This window comes from Neltuma alba, unplaced genomic scaffold (assembly GCF_004799145.2).
Source record: "Neltuma alba isolate B1F8T4 unplaced genomic scaffold, ASM479914v2 tig00011646_pilon, whole genome shotgun sequence".
Lineage (NCBI taxonomy): Eukaryota > Viridiplantae > Streptophyta > Magnoliopsida > Fabales > Fabaceae > Neltuma > Neltuma alba.
The window spans coordinates 46,630-63,519 of record NW_021636294.1 but is presented as its reverse complement, the minus strand read 5'-3'; the positions used below and the strand labels follow the sequence as shown (position 1 = coordinate 63,519).

The 16,890-nt window shown below is 36.5% G+C and overlaps 1 long non-coding RNA gene and 1 pseudogene across 4 annotated transcripts; one reads left to right on the top strand and one right to left on the bottom strand.

Annotated features, from left to right (window-relative positions):
- The first annotated feature begins 1,711 nt into the window (after positions 1–1,711).
- LOC114716160 (P-loop NTPase domain-containing protein LPA1 homolog 1-like) lies at positions 1,712–6,632 on the top strand (annotated as a pseudogene).
- Positions 6,633–8,102: 1,470 nt separating this feature from the next.
- On the bottom strand, positions 8,103–12,464 carry LOC114716165 (uncharacterized). Of its 4 annotated transcripts, none has more exons than XR_003737595.1 (3): positions 11,157–12,464; positions 9,256–10,805; positions 8,103–9,174 (listed from the first exon to the last, which is right to left on the bottom strand). It is a non-coding gene; the product is annotated as an uncharacterized LOC114716165 (long non-coding RNA). The 4 variants fall into 4 exon arrangements; XR_003737597.1 differs by having other exon boundaries at positions 8,103–9,364; positions 9,620–10,805; XR_003737596.1 differs by having other exon boundaries at positions 8,262–10,805; positions 11,157–11,455; positions 11,554–12,464.
- Positions 12,465–16,890: the final 4,426 nt, after the last annotated feature.

The window sequence follows — 16,890 nt, the reverse complement described above, 5'->3', positions numbered from 1 at the left end:
TCGTTATGTCTTAATTAATCAACTGAAGATCACTCTGAGTTTTTTCGTTTACGTACAAAAGCCACAGAGTGCATGTTCGGGATGAGGTCTCGAATAAATTCTTTTCCCCCTTTTTGGCTTCTAGCTTTGCTAGATCTAAACACTTGGAAACTAAATTTTCAATACATTTGATTTAAGATTTATTCCAATAATGAATCGCATTACATTGATTTTACCTAAACTTTAATTTTCAAAGGAAAATTAATTGATATAAAAATTCATTTTCACGGATATTAATAGAAACAAGGCCCGAGCCTAGGATTCGACAGATATGGGCGGAATCGAAGAGGGAAGAAAACAAAATGAAAGAAGCTAAATACCTTAATACTCAAAGAATAGTGTGTATGGAATCAATGCTGCAGGCAGAATCAGTACTTATGAATTAACAATGGCAGCTTTTTTTTTTTTTTGGGATGTTTGGACAGTTTTAGACTTTTAGTCGTCAACGGCAATCCACCAACGTCCTTTGCTTTCCCATTTATACATTTACTAAGCCCCACGCCAAGGTGAGCCGTCCCCTCCGAATCAGTTCCCCCTAACACGCTTGTTGCCCAATCCTTTCTCATTTATTTATTTAATCTACCTACGCCTTCCTTCTTTTCCTTCATCCTTTGTTATATATATAAATATATATATGCGCTCTTTCATTATTCGAACCATTATATTCTTCTATGAGTAATCGCACGTTAATCTTTTTTTTCCCCCTAAAACAAAGAAATTTGCTTATTTTCTCATTTAATACTCTCAAGATGTTGTAATTTTGTCGATTCTGTCAGCAGTAAAGGATATAGGATTGGGAGTAATGGGGAAAGCCTGAACGGTGAGGAGCGTTTGTGTTGGGGCCTCATTCCATACATAGAGAAGTGAATAATAACGGAAGGGGCAAGGCAAAAGGGTTTGAAGGAGCTGGAAATGGATTGGGGAGTGACGTCTCATTCCTTGGGCCGATCGACGGGGGATGTGTGCGTGGAGGTAGGACCCACTCTCCACGTGTTGCAATTCCCCAGCGTTCATCAACACGTGCATCCCTCTCCTATCTCCACCTTTCCTTCCTTCCATTGCGCTCTTCAATCCTAAGCCCAAACTCGGTTCACAGAACAGAACTCGGGAGAGATTAACCGATCGCCCACTTGAGGCTACCTGCTTCAGCTGTCCATAATGGCAAACATGAAATGAAGCAAAAGTTCAAACATTTATTATACATCAAAGCTGGTTACCAATTATAACCACTGTTGACCAGAACCAAAATTAACGATCGCCAGTACTATCTCGCGTGGTAAAGTGGGGCAGGGTCTCGATAGCGGTTAAGATTTTATACGCTCGTATTGCATTTTTGGCAAATAAGATTATGATTGAATTAAAATCATAAATCAGTTGTTTATATCTTCGGCCCAAACAATTCAAAAAAAGGCAAATACGAGCATGGACAGGAGAGAAATCCGTCTCAGATTTAATCATAAAGGATGATGAATAAACAAGGCGAGCGCGAATCATAAAGGCTTGACGGGGTCCCACTTGTTGAGAGAAATTACGGAATCTACAACGCCTTGATCCCTTAAGCTTAGGCAGGGCCCACCGGCGGATTCTCCCGCTAAAAGAAGCGCGCCCCCGAGAGGGAAGATGAAAATCTTGCCGAACCCAAAGGCCAAATCAGTCATTTCGATTCCGGAGCGAGAAAGCGGCGGTGCAACATCCAAACCAGAGCGGCTCGACTCGTGGAGCTTTGTTCGCTTGGATGCGTGGAAACCAACCCTGAGTCGCTCAGATTTCAGAATCCACAATGGCCACCGCGCCCCCCCAATCTCTCCGCATTCTCCAGCCTCGCTTTTTCACCGCTTTCTGAGACCTTCTCTTTTCCCATTTCGTTCCTTCAGTCCTCTCCTCATTGTCCCAGCCTTCACATTGCCGTTAAGTCTCCTCGCTCTCGTTTCTTTTTCTTTTCTTCTCTGTCATTTGTCCCCGGTTTATCTATTATTAAACGCGTTTATTACGGGTCCACTTAGCGTAAATGTCGTTTTCCCTTGTCAGTCTCTGTCCTTCGCTTACTGTTCGTTTTGGTATTCCTATTATTCTCTGCATGAGCGCAATCCTTTTTCTGATTCATTCTGCCGTGTCAATGTGCAGGCATGGCTGAGGTGGGAAAAATACTGTTCATTGTGGTGGTGGACGATGTTGATAAGAAAGATAATGATAGGGAGTCGTTCAGGTATTCACGACCTGTTCTCCAGAGTACTCTGCAGCTCATGGGATGCAAAGCGCGACATGCTTTTAAGGTATGCACAGCACATGTCATATGTTCGTGTTCATCTTAATAGTTCAGTTCACTCATCTGTATTGTGATTCTTTTGTCCGTTTCTAATTTATTGACCGTCAGAACTATTACTGTTGTTTCTTTTCCTTCTCATTCCTCGTGAAGAGTTTTTGTCTTGTGTTTTGACGCCTCCCTCAATTGGTGGAAGGTTTTTGCTTCATCTACATTGGTCGATCTGGTTTCTTTTCTCTGTGTTTTTAATATAACTTTTCTGGGCCTAGCGTCGTGTAGTGAAAATTTAGCCAAAATCATCGGAACTCTTTTGTTGTGTTACGAGACGGACCGGTTTGGTCGGTAATTCTATGTTCTTGACTGACTCAAGCGCATGTACTTTTTGTCTTACGCTGCCCATCTATCATTCATATCATTTCAACGACCTTCGTGCTGTATATTTTATTTTATTTTCTCGTCCGTTTGTTCTCCCATCACTCATGGCGGGAAGAATGTCCGATCCTTTTATTAAAGCATTGGAAGAGTTTATTGTGCATAAAATATCACTCTTAACCAAATTGGACTCTATATATTTGAGTTGCTCTGCAGCTGCCCTTTAAATTTTTTTTTTTATTCCTGTTTTCCCTATTATTTCCTCGATTTAATTTAGTAATTAGAGAAAGCTCATGTTTTGTCATTTGATGACACCAGCTGGCTTTCATTTATTAACACTGGAATATGCCTTCATTTTACCAGATCAGCCAAAGGGTTTTCGAAATCATAAGGAGTGAGAGTTCTGCTATATCTACGATGCCTGATGGAATGATCGCATCAGATCTGCATGCTCCAAAGGAAAATTTTGAGAAAGCAGATGGTCATCGTGATGATATTGACCTTGGTAAAACAGATGGCATGAACCAGTTATTTCCAGGGAAAGAAGGGAAAACAAAGAGTGTGCCATTTGAATTGTATAAAAAGCGCACTACTGCCTTTGTTCGAAGGGAAAATTTTTAGATATTGTTTGCGATGCTTTGACTGAGTATAAGTATGTGGGTCCCAACCAGAGAGCAGACTTAGTTCTAGCATGCAGGTATGGTATCATTTTATTTTGCTCGAAGACCATATAAGATATATACCTGAACAGGAAAAAAATAGCTATTGTGCGGTGCGTGGCTGGTGTGACTATGATCAAGCTATTCTTCAAAGAAGAGGGCGAAATGACAAGTTATTTTGGTGCCAGCAGCCCAGCACATTACGATTTTGTTCTCTTCCTACCAATATGTAAAAGTGAATGGCATATGCTTGGATGGTTGCGTTAGACTTGAATACAAGCTGTTTGATCTTCACATTTCTTTAAATATCTTTGTGCTCTAAGCCAGTTGTCAAATCTAACCATTAAATGTGACATACCTGAATAGAGTAACCAGCGATAAATATGACTTGAAGTTGGTTCTTGCCAAGATCAACTTGATTAACTGTGGTGCCTCTAAAGATATGCTCTGAATCCTGTGGTATCTTCTTCGAATTCCTATTTCCATAATCAGAATACTGCTCGTTCAATTTGTGTCAAATCTGGTTAATAGACTTTCAAGGAACTCAAAATAGAGACTTTTATTCGCGCAATTCTAAATTATAACACTTGGATTTTAGTTACCGGTTTAAAAGAGTTCCCCCTTCCTGCTACGGTTTTGGTTCTGTTTACTAGCATGCCGAAAATCAAGAGGAGTGAGAGACTAACAAGTCCCTAATGCTTTTGTTCAATAATTGACCTTGAGGTGGTTATTTTATGATATGAAGTACAATTCGCTTCTTTCTTAACACATATTTTCTTCGATGGCAGAATTAGGGAACGGAAGGAATCAGTAACAGTGTTGTTGTGTGGCACTAGCGGCTGCGGCAAATCCACCTTGTCAGCATTGCTGGTATGTATTTACAGAGAAAATAGTAGCGACTTTGCAATTATGAATATACAATGGTGTAATATTGCAATTATGAATACACAATGGTGTAATATATTTGTGATACTAGGATTATCAAAAAGGAGAACATATATTTATCATCATGAGAACCATTTATACTTCTATTCAGGGTTGCAGGCTAGGAATCACAACAGTAATATCAACCGACTCTATTAGGCACATGATGAGAAGTTTTGCTGATGAGAAGGAAAATCCCTTGTTATGGGCTTCTACCTATCATGCAGGAGAGTGCTTGGATCCTGTAGCAGTTGCAGAAGCAAAGGCCAGAAGGAAAGCAAAAAAGCTGGCTGTTGTGTCACGATCAGTTCAAAAGGATGAAATAACAGTGGATCATTGCTCTAGAAAATCTGATGCACAGAAATCAGAGGTGGGTTCTGGTACCACCGAATTGCTAAGTCGAAAACAAATGGCTATTGAAGGATACAAGGCACAGAGTGAGATGGTAATTGATAGTCTTGATAGACTAATCACTGCCTGGGAAGAACGAAAAGAATCAGTTGTTGTCGAGGGTGTTCACTTGAGCCTCAACTTTATCGTATGTTAACAGTTAACATTTGAGTTCTTTGATATATCTTTTGATTTCTTTGATACATCTTTCTTTTCCTTCTTCTTGTATATGATAGTATATTCGCTTGATAATTACTTATTCCTCATGCAGATGGGGCTAATGAAGAAGCATCCTTCAATCATACCATTCATGATATATATTGCAAATGAGGACAAGCACCTGGAACGATTTGCTGTACGAGCAAAGTATATGACTCTGGACCCAGCTAAAAACAAATATGTGAAATATATTCGTAACATCAGAACAATCCAGGATTATCTCTGTAAGCGTGCTGACAAGTATTTCGTTCCCAAAATAAACAATACAAATGTTGATAAGAGCGTAGCAGCCATCCATGCTACTGTTTTCAGCTGTCTTCGAAGGCGTGAGGCTGGTGAACAATTATATGATCCCATCAGATGTACTGTGTCTGTTGTTGATGAGGAATATAGGAACCAGTGTGCAGCCAATTCTTTGAGCTCTAAAGGAATGTTTCAGTTGATACAGAGAAAAGGTTCTTCACGGCATCTGATGGCTCTTGTTAATACTGATGGATCTGTGGCAAAGGCTTGGCCTGTTAATTCTGTTGACAATAATGGAAAGCCTGTTAGGGGCCATGGATCATGGAATGGAATAGGAAATCCAATGTATGGACCATTACAAATTAGCAAGGCAGAACCTGTAAATCTTCAGTTTGGTTTGTATGGGATCAGTGCATGGCCCAGCGATGGTGGTACTAGTCGGGCTGGAAGTGTTGATGAGTCAAGGGCTGACGGGACCGAAACAGGTAGTAGATATCTTTCATCTGGCTGCAGTTCACCCAGGTTTTCTGATGGGCCTGCAAAAGAGGTAACTTGAACATCCTGCCAATAAATTCCTTGGTTGAATATGAAAATTAACTTCTTGTAACATAATGGGGAAAATCTATGAATTTGGGTTTATAACAATTATTCAGCTTCGTCTGCTAGCTTTAATTTTGGATTTCCATTACTCCAGCTCAAGGAGGAGCTTTCAGTGCATGGTAGTGATGAAGAGATTGATGATCCACCAGAGGGGGGCAGTGATGACGATTTGAGTGATGGTAGGGAGCAACGACACGATGAGGAGGTAGAGTTCTCATATCCTCATGCAAGGAAATTTACCTTAGAGCAGAGTTCCCAACATTCCGCTGGGTGCTAGAATGCTGATCTTACTGCCAGTGGATGGTTTAAGTTGCAGAGTTTCTGTAAAAGCACCGTTTCTAAAGGATAAATAATTTAATAGGAATATTTTTTCGGGTCCTTTCTGTTGTAACGAAAACTTCATTTTGCTGGGTACAGGTAGGCTCAGTGGATGAGGAATCTAATATGTCTGATGAAGACTATGACGATCTGGCAATGCAAGACATGCAGGAAAATGGGTACCAGTCAGATGAGGAAGAGGATTCTGAGAGGAAGCTTACCACGGTTTCGGGGAATAAATATTGTGATCAAGAGAACCTGGATCTCTTCCTTAGAACTAGAAGCGAGCCAACGCTGGAGCCCATGTGTTCTTATTACTCTATGCTCATGGAGAAGAGTGAGGAGAGTCTGCCTCCTCCAGGTTCTGGCCAAGTCAAGTTGGGAAGACGTTCTCTCAGTATTCCAGCATTCGGAGAGCATGGATCCGCTGTCGTTGATCCCATTCTTTCTGGTGCTCCTCGAAGGTAGCTGTACAGTTTTTCTTTTATCGTACTCTTCTTAAAATTAAGTTCTTTTTCGGCCCCTTGGGCCCTTCAAAATAATAACAGTAATGGTGTTCCCGACTCCATCGTGCATATAACAATAGCGAGTTTTCACCTCCCCAACAAATCCATCCTCTTTTGGCTGTTTCGGTGCCTTTTCCATGGGATGAAACTACTGGGACGTTATGGAATTTAGATACCGAGGTGCAAACATTATTGGCACCAAAACGCAATAAATTGCCGATAAAATTTTGTTAACTGTATTAATTATTATATTATGGTGATCAGAATTCAGAGAATCAAACCTGGCTCTTCTAATTTAAGCACTGTAAGTGATGATCCAACGATTACAAAGTTATTTGGGCTGACACTGATTGTGACTAGCTTACAACCTTTTTTTTTTTTGGGGGTCAAAGGCTAGCTTGCTACGCCATGTACGTGAGAAATTGATAATTTCCCAGGTGGATTTGTAATCGCTTTTCTAGAATTGGAATTAAGTTTCTGTCTCAGTAAATTAATGGTATTTTAAAATTATTTTTGAAAAAGTTCTTTTCAAAAAACAAACAACTAAATACTTTTTAACTCTGAATGCAAAAGTTAGAGAATTAATTTTGATCGATCATTTTTTCTCATTTTATTATTTTTCTTTAAATTGATTTATTTAACTTGTAAACTCATGATTTATATTAGATCATATGACATTTATTATAATTAAATATTTATTTATTAATTAATTAATTCAAATTAATTAAATGATGTTCGCATTAAAAACCAGTTAAGTAGTACGCAAATAAATTAAAGGCTACAATAACTGAACCGGTAACATTGTACTTCGTGGAGAAGCATTTGGCGGACTGTAGAAATATGATCGAGAGAACGCCCACGCAAAGGAAAGAACAGAGATTGTATGGGAGGTGGCGTTTACTCTCTCTCCTCTTGACATGACATCATTTTAGTAAAAGTAATAATTTTTCCATAAAAAATCATGGCTTTTTATGGGTGATATTATTTCTAATTTAATTCTCAAAGTTCAAACGTTTTATAATTAAATCGATCCATCTAATTTTCCTTAAAAAGTATTTAGTTCGTATAATCAGATCAAACTTGAGGAATGTGTTTTATTTATAATTTGGCATATATGCACATTAATTAAATGTTTATGATATGACTTGTCAATAAAATTGTCGACATAAATAACCAAATTGAAGGAATCCTCAAGTGGTTCGGTTTGTATGATGATTAATATTTTTCTTTTTGGAAATCACCGTTTCTCAATTGAATCATTTAAAAGACTGACAGTAACAATTCCATAACGAACAAGGCCGAAGGGTAACCGGGTTTAGTTGTATTGATGAGACTAATTAAAGTGGTCGAAAGGTCAAGGGAGAATTGGAAATTAAAATAAACTAATAAATGTTAATATGAGTGGAGGGAATTCAACACTGAGCATAACATCTCTTGTGCAAGTGCAAATAGAAAAAATATCTTTTTAAAAGAATTTTTTTTATTTATAGTCCAATCCAACTCGAATCCGAACTATAGCCTACTATGGTAATATGACTTGAAATACTCTTAAGAAGGATCTTTTGTTTGATGTCCAGCCTAACTCGAATTAGAATTAGTTAGAGTTCAATACAACTTCAAATATAGGAACAACTATCTTCTATTGGGTGTTACCTCAACTGGAATTCCAACTCAATAGTCTAATATGGGCTTGTTTGAAATAAATATATGTAAAAAAATTTATATCAATTTATATAAACGTACTTATTAGTTGTGAATACAAAGAAGTCCTGTAAGTGCAAATAATGGTTTACTCGATGGGGAAAGGGAAAAGGGGAAAGGGAAGGGAAGGAGTGGGGTGGGGAGTGAGGGCAGAATAATTATTGAAATGTGGGGGGAACAGGGAGGGATTGTGTTGTCTGAAAAGATCTAGCGAATGGGGTCCATCACTGTCCTTCAGTTGCATGCCTGCCACATGTACACCCACCCAGCCTGCCGTTCTCTGCCACTGGGGACCAATTCCCAAAACCCTTCCCATCTCCCTCCCTCTTCTTCTTTCTCACTCAAACTCTCTCTCTCCTTTTCTTTCTTCCTCTCTCACACACCATTCATCATTCATCCAGCACTTTATCTGCATCGTGGAAGCCCATTAAATTTTACGTTACATTCTTGGCTCCATCTCTGCCATCCCTGCTTGCATCTGCGCATGTACGACATTATTTCAAACCCCCCACCATTACGGTGCTCTTTCATTTTCTCCTCGTTTTCCATGTCTAAGCCTGTGATATTGTTCAACTTGTACGCTAGGCTCTGTCTGATCGAGGTTGCATCAAAATATGGTGATTATGGGGGGAAGGCTTTGGTGCCTTCAAAAGGGTAACGAAGCACAACCTGTCAAAGCTCATCATCAGCAAATAAAAAGGGGTGCGCAAAGCAAACCTCACAGGAAAGAAAATAGAGAATTGTGGAAACCACTGGCATAGCTGATTGAAAACTCAGAATCTGGTGGTTATATAATTAGGAGGATATGTATCTCATAGTTTAAATTGTCCTTCTCACTGATATGCAGCATAAGCAGAATCCATCACAAATACAGAGAACAAAAGGTTCCTTTCTCACCAGCGATAGTTATCATGCCATCTTATTTATAAAAGTTATAGTCCTGCATGGCCAGCAAAATAGAATTACGTACGCACAGACTGTAAGCATCCCATTTGTGGTCCATGATCTCGTTAATACTCACCGGTTATTAGATGATGGATCAATGCACCAAATGCAGAAAATCGAGGCATGTGGACGTGTCCCTTTTGAGGCCAAACGTCCGATCAGCTTATCTAGTTAGCTAGCTACCTCTGCAACGCGATCACGATGAAATATTAACCAGTCTTCATTGAAAACTATGAGTATGGGTTTTCAGTAACCAATAGTCACAATCTCATCATCACATCAAACGACATGGGGCCAAGTAAGCAGTTCAAATGCGCTCTGCATGCATCGCAGCCTTTATATACGCGCACACACAGATAAGGCTGTGTGGGAATAATGTTTTGTGAACGAATAAGATCTATACATGTTGTTATATCCAGAATACTATTCGATGTGCTTACGTGTAGCAGTAAAGCAATTGTTATCTTCAACGGTTAATTGCTTCTATTGCATGCAGAAGTACTTAACCACAAAAGACCTACAAATTTAATACAACACACATAAACATAACCAACAATTAATATATTGCATATATATATATGATGAGCTCTCATTAACAAGTGTGTACGGACAGTTGAATTCTGCATACGAAGTCCTGAGAAAAGTTGCACCATTCATGCATGTACTGACTTTACCAATTACCACGATGAGGAAATGTGCATATATATGTTTGGATTCTTGAATCATTGAATTGCTGACATGCAACTTAAACATCTGGGAACCACAAAGAGTGCATGTGTTTGATGGCATTGCCAGAGTACTCGATTAGTTCAGAAGAGACCACTCAATTTAAAAGATTGTGCAAGCTGCTCCCTGTGACCATATGTACTCCATTCAGACCAACCACTGTATTAATTATTTGACTCAGCTTATATCTAAAAGCCCACTCCTGAAATAATACCACTTAGTATCATGACCTAAATGCGAAAAATATTGCTCCAAATATGATGGTAACATATAACTAGCTGCCCTTGAATATCACGAAGACAACACTGTCATCCAATGCATATTGGATACCAAAAATCCAAGAAAAAACATTAGATATTGCCCTATTTATGATCGAGAAGATTTGAGGATTATGGTCGGTGACCTTATATATTTACATATTATATTCTTCCACTGTTTTTACTTTTCAACATTTGGGTGTGCTTAGAGTCACAGAAACGTATACGATATGCAAGGCAAAACCGTCTTAAGCGCAGAAGAATATGTGAACCAAGGCTAGCTAGAGAGTAGAGAGTGATGGGTGCACACAGATTTTCATGATCTTGAATAGACTGAACACACACAGTCACAGGTGTATAATGCTTGAAAAGACATTTTTATTTTTATTTTTTAGCACAATATATGCACATCTAAATTCAAAAGGTGAATAATATACAAGAACTGAGAGATATCTCATCCATACGTACGTTTCATAGAGTATATGCTAACACAGAGCATCCAACTATATATGATCTCCATCTGGCTGTGCTGGTCCACCCCTGACCCAACAAAAGCATGTCCCATATTATTATTGGTGCATGCTAAACCCAACCTGTGGATCGGGAAACACATCGACTTAAGAAAATGTCCGTGATTTGGCATCTGCAAATCCAATTCCCAAGTTCGGCTTCAACTTACAATGTTCTTTTTAATTACGGGGACGCAAAACCATTTGGAGGAATATCCCGTTTTGTTTTACTTAAACGGAAATATTTAATTTCTACTTTATACAATATAATAATTCCATGTTACACAGGTGTGACGAGGACAGGATCCCCCAAAAGCCCAGAAAACTAGTAGTGCCACACAGATATACAGAATCTGAATCAAAAGATAACTTAAATCCATAAAGCATCATCATCTACTAAGCATAACTAGTATGCAAATCAGCACTAGCCAATTCTCTGCCAATCAGAAAGATAAAAATAATAGTATAGAGTAGCCGGTACTCACCTCAAGAATAGATCTGAATTCTCTCCCTGATCAATTTCTAAATCCCTCTTAATTTAGGTGGAGCGATTTCTCCGGGCCTGGATCAGGAAACTGAAACATTCTATATTTCTGATATAAATATATGATAGATCTGTGAAGTCGCTCAGCACGCAAAAGACCTAATAGCCACTTAACCGATCAGCCTGCAAAATAGCTGCATCTGATAACCTAGGATTGTCTGCAGCAAAGGCAGAAGAGAGCTATACATCGTGTAAAAATAAAGCATAAGAAGCGAGGCCAGGCCATCCGTTGATGTGCCACTATTAACATTTAAAAAAATTGGTATTAGTTGAATTGGAAATGAGAATATAATTAAATCCCACCTGACAACGACAGAAAGGAAAGTGGGAAGAGTCACCTGTTGATATTTAATTGTGCGGAGCAGACACTGTCTTTGAAGGTCTGAATTATGTGTGCCTCTCCCTCTCTACCTTTTATCTTTTCCCTTTTAATCAATAGTGCCCATAGTTTACCTTAAAGCCGTTTATGGCCGATGCAGCATCATCAAGATTCTCACTTCCAAAGGACTATGGCTTTGGCACTCACAGAGATCAGTATAGATCGATCGTACCCGCATCTGCTTGTGAATCTTGATGATGCTACATCCGCAAACAACGACTGACAGGCCCTCCATGCAACTGTTGCTTCCCTTCATTTTCATCCAAAAGAACACATATATATGGCATCGACGAAAATTTAAATAGGTCTTCATCACCGGGTTAAAAGAGAAGTTCAGAAAAGGGACACCAGAACCAAGTGGAACAGAGAAACAAGGGCAATTAACTATAGATTTATGTGCAGATTTTTTTACTATGTGGCCTATATCCAGTGGTTCAAACATGTTTGGAACACGTGCGAGGCCTTGTGATCCGGAAGGAATCTAGCTACCACGGGAGACCCCAACCTCTCTAGGACAAATCAAAGCAAAAAAAAAAAATAAAAAGTCTTCAGAGACAAAAATGAATACTTGCAGTAACACAAAAGATCGATGAAGACTTGAACGGGATTAATTCAAAGCCAGCTAGACCAGAGTTTGACTGTGTCGGATGAGCACGTTCCTTTATAGTGTTTTACGAAGAAGATGTAGAAGAAGCTGGGGATAGCATGAAACCTAAAGAAACAGTCCCATCGAGGAAATATTAACTCCAGGTAAGGGAAGTGGGCAGAAAGAAGGAGAGCCTGAAGGATGAAGAAAGGTGCAGATATAAGCATAGCACATAAATATGAAGGAAAACACCAGAGATCTAAGCCTCAGCTGCAGAAAGAGCAGGAAGAGAAAGGAGCGACTTGGTATGGTAACAGTAGCAGAAGAGAAGGCGTCTATTATATATACCGAGGAAAGAGGGCACCGGGTTGCTTCATTGGTGGAAAAAATTATTCCCATTTTCTGCTTCCTCTTTATTCCCATTGGTTGAAGCTTAGCTGTATCTATACCTACTGCACCTGATGTATTATGGCACATCTTAATTTCCCTCAAGCCCTAGTGTTTATTTAAGGTTTATCTCCTTAGTTGACTCCTTTTACTGGCCATAGTATCGCCTACACTTATGGCAGCAAAAGTGGCAGAAGACGGAAGTTATAACTACACACAAGCGATTTTATGGCCGAAAATACGCATATCAACGTTAGAGCTTAGAGAACCACACCTGTGTTTATTGCTTACATATATCAGTATAGCATATTAAATTTATCTTAAAAAAACAATAATCATTAGTTCTCTTAAGTAAAGTGTGCTCCGACAAAATTGATTCAATGGATAAAGTCAGGATTCATTAATTATTTTTTAATTTTAAAGTCTATGTAAGTTAGGTCTCAGAGATTTATCAGGGCCAAAATATGTTTTTAGGTTCAGAGAGTGTTTATAGATCACCCATCAATAATGTTCTCATATTGACAGTGAAATTCAAACTCATGATTATGTAGATTGCGAACCAACTCCTTATTAACTATATCAATTCTTATTTACTGAATTCATTATTCTAAAAACCATTTATTTGTTTGAATTCCCCTCCTAAGATGAGTACGATATTTAAATAAAACTCCAAAAAAAAGTGTCAATTGAGTCAAACAATCTAACTAATTCATTTTAATTTGGGTTAGAGTTTATTCTACAAAAAAAAACCACTTATAAAACCCAAAAAAAATTGAATTAGAATTGAAACGAAGTGAATCTCGTAAAATCTGAAAGAATTATTTTGATGAATCCATAGAATGCCGAGGACAAATATATCTAACTCTACATTTGGGAGAATGAACATAAAGTTTTAAATAAAAAACATAATTATTAAAAAAAATTAATAACAATAGAATAGTTTGTGATTACAAGTTTTCTGATAATAAATGATATATGCTCACTTGTTATTGTTTTATTGAGACTTACAAATAATAATATATATTTTCTTTTATACGGGACTTCATGTAATTTTGTGACTGCTAATAAAAGGGTGCTTGTGTGAAGATCAAAGGCTTTCGCTCCCAAAGTAAAACTGGTGACGGGGAATGCGGTGAAATTATTCTCTCTAGTCTGCTGAAATATGACCACCCACCAGTACCTCGGCTTGCAGAAGGACTAAACGATTAATAAATAATAATATTACAAAGAGTGACGTAATGATGAAGATATTCAACCTGTTTGGTTGAGCGTTTATGGGCAAAAAGTAGTTTAAAAGAATGACGGGTCAGTCTGTGAATTTGAGAGCTGTCTGTCATAATTTTTAACTTATTTGGTTTATGAGTTCAAAGTTATTTTCTTAACATGATTATAAAATATCTGAAACTTATATCATGACGCAAAAACAACTTTTGAAATTAAAAAAATATTTTTTATCCTCATATTTATATTTTTATGCTCCTATCTTCGGTATTTCTTGCACTTCTCAATCAATTTTTAGCTATTATTTTATTAATATTTTCTTAAGTAAAAATAATTTTTAACATAACTTTTATAATTTTTAATTTTTATATTATTTTTAATATTACATTTTACATAAATGTGGCAGAGTATATCATCCTATTAATTATGCAATATTTTTGATTTAAATTTTAACATTACTATGATTTCTAATTTAAATATATTTTATTATTCATTAAATATAATTTCTTCTAATTGTAATAATTTAAAATTATCGTATTTTTGTAAATTCATATTTTTAATTGTTTTCATTATTTAATAAAAATCATATATATGCAAACAAAACTTATTTATCTAACCATAAGTCAAACAATTTTTTGTACTTTATAAAACTAACTTTCATATTCTCTAATTTATTTTTAAAAAAATTAAAAAAAAATAATTATTTTTTTTCTACTATTGATCTAAACGGACTCCTACGCTAACCCGGTATCGCTGTAACAAATGATGGTATTGAGGAATCGGTCAGACACCCTAATTAATGACTTCCATGAACGTCCCACTCACGAAAGAATCATTTACGGTCCAGGACAAAAGAGGCTTGAGAAGTACTTCCCCTCCACTCACTTATATACACGATCATTAAATATATTTGAAATTAATAAAAGTTATATATTTCACTCTTATTTAAAATTGTGATTGAAATTTTTTTATATCTTTTTTTTGTATTTAAAACCCTCTTTCCTCATTGTAATAATGGGTGAAAGTTAAAAATTAGCATAAATTATCCTGTTAATCTCTCTTACATTTTGAACCAAATTTTTTTTTCTATGAGACCTTTTATACTATGGACCAGGGGCAGTGGAATATGACCATTTAGATTTTAGACTGATAAATAATCTCTCACTTTCTACAACAACTTCTATGTGTATATAAACACTAATTATATATCGAAATTGATCTTTAAGAAACAGTACGTAATAAAATTACAAGTGACGCTTCTTATATCAGTATTAAAAAATTGAAAAGAAAAGCATATATACAACAACTTTTTAGACGACCGAGGAGTATATATTTTATCCACCTCCGTTTATTTTTTTGAATTTCCTACGACTTTTCTTTCAAATTTTGATATGTTAAACACTTATTAATAAATTTTAATGTAGTTGATAATATTGTTTAGAGCGTGTGATATTAGGTCCTGTTTGAATAATTACTTATTATATGGATTAGGCAACCCATAAAATAGGATTAGAGAATACTACCACTTCCTTTATGATATCCTTAATCTCATATAATATAAGTTTGTTTAGTCTCCATAATAAATAATCTCTTATACTAAATACTATTTTTGCAATATTAATCACATCACGATACATGTCTTTTATTGTTTTATACTTTATAGCAAACAGTACCAGGATGTATTTTAATAAAAAAAAAATACAATAGATTATTTTTTACAAAGTGAGAATAACGATAGAGACTCACAGAGAAATTGGCATTTTAAGAATGCAGAGTGAAAAGGGACAGCAGTTGAAAGAGGACATCCTGATTCCCCTCAAATGGCTAAGCCAGCCACAAAGTTGGAATCACAATGCCCTCTAACGTTGTGCTTGGACGTTGCTTCGGCTTGATGGGTATGTCCAAATACATGTCTCCCCACACAAGTTGAGAGACCACGCGTTTGCGTCCTCCCTGTTCATAAAACTAAACGCACGTTGTCCTCGTTATCACATAAAAACTCATGAAAATAACTGGTCTCTCACAACACAATGAATTACTCTCCGATTATTAATATAAAATTTATTTAACTAATTTGATTAAACTAAGAAAGTTGGTAAGTTAGTTAATGGAAGAAAAGTAATGTATTTTTTCTAAAATACCATAATCATATTTCTTACACCCCCTTTCCCTCTTCTATTTGATTATGTTTGATGGAGTATCTATATGGATAATTTAGAGAAAATTGATAAATATGACAAATGGGTCTTATATTTAAGACCAAAACCAACTTAAAAATTGGTCATGTATTAAAGGAACGGATGAGTAATATTTAAATTTTTATTAGAAAAAGCGTTTTTATTTAGTGCCTGATAGTACTTTAAATAAGATTACCTTTAACAAGAGGATATATAAAAAAAATCTGAAAAATCAATTGTAACAAAAAGAAAGATTAATAATGGGATGTATATGATAAAAAAAAGAGCAATGAAACGATGAAATTAATTTTTTAATATATAATTCAAACAAATTTTTTTCAAATCTAATTTCTTTTATAAAATTCTACCAAAATATAAATTAGATTGTGATGATTGATTTTCGCTTTAATTTCAGTTTTCAAAAGTCAATTGAAATAAAAATAACTTTTACTAATATTAATTAATCAAAATAAGCCTGTGTTCTATCTTGACTTTAGACTTTACTCGTCAATGTTATATATTTGACTTCATATTGATGATTTTCACGTTGGTAAAGATGGGATGGTGATTCATGTTTTAAAAAAAAAAAAGATGAAATCGAAAAGTTTAATTCTGTAACCCAGAAATATTTGTGAATTTGAGTAGTGTGAAAGGGCGGATTGACTGAGGGGAGTATGGCCCAGTCCGTACAATTTGATGCGACCTCTTTGCTTTTTCCCATCGATTCATCCACTCCCATCCCACCATCAAATATTCTCCGCCTCTCTTTTTTTTTATCTCATTCCTCACCATCACCTCGGCCTCCATTACCTCAACCCTTTCTCTTTTCTTCCCGTTCATACTTTTAAAAACCTATTTTTAAAGCTAATTCTCATCCTTACAAACCTTTCACCTATCCCCAGGCGACATCAACCCGGTATTGACC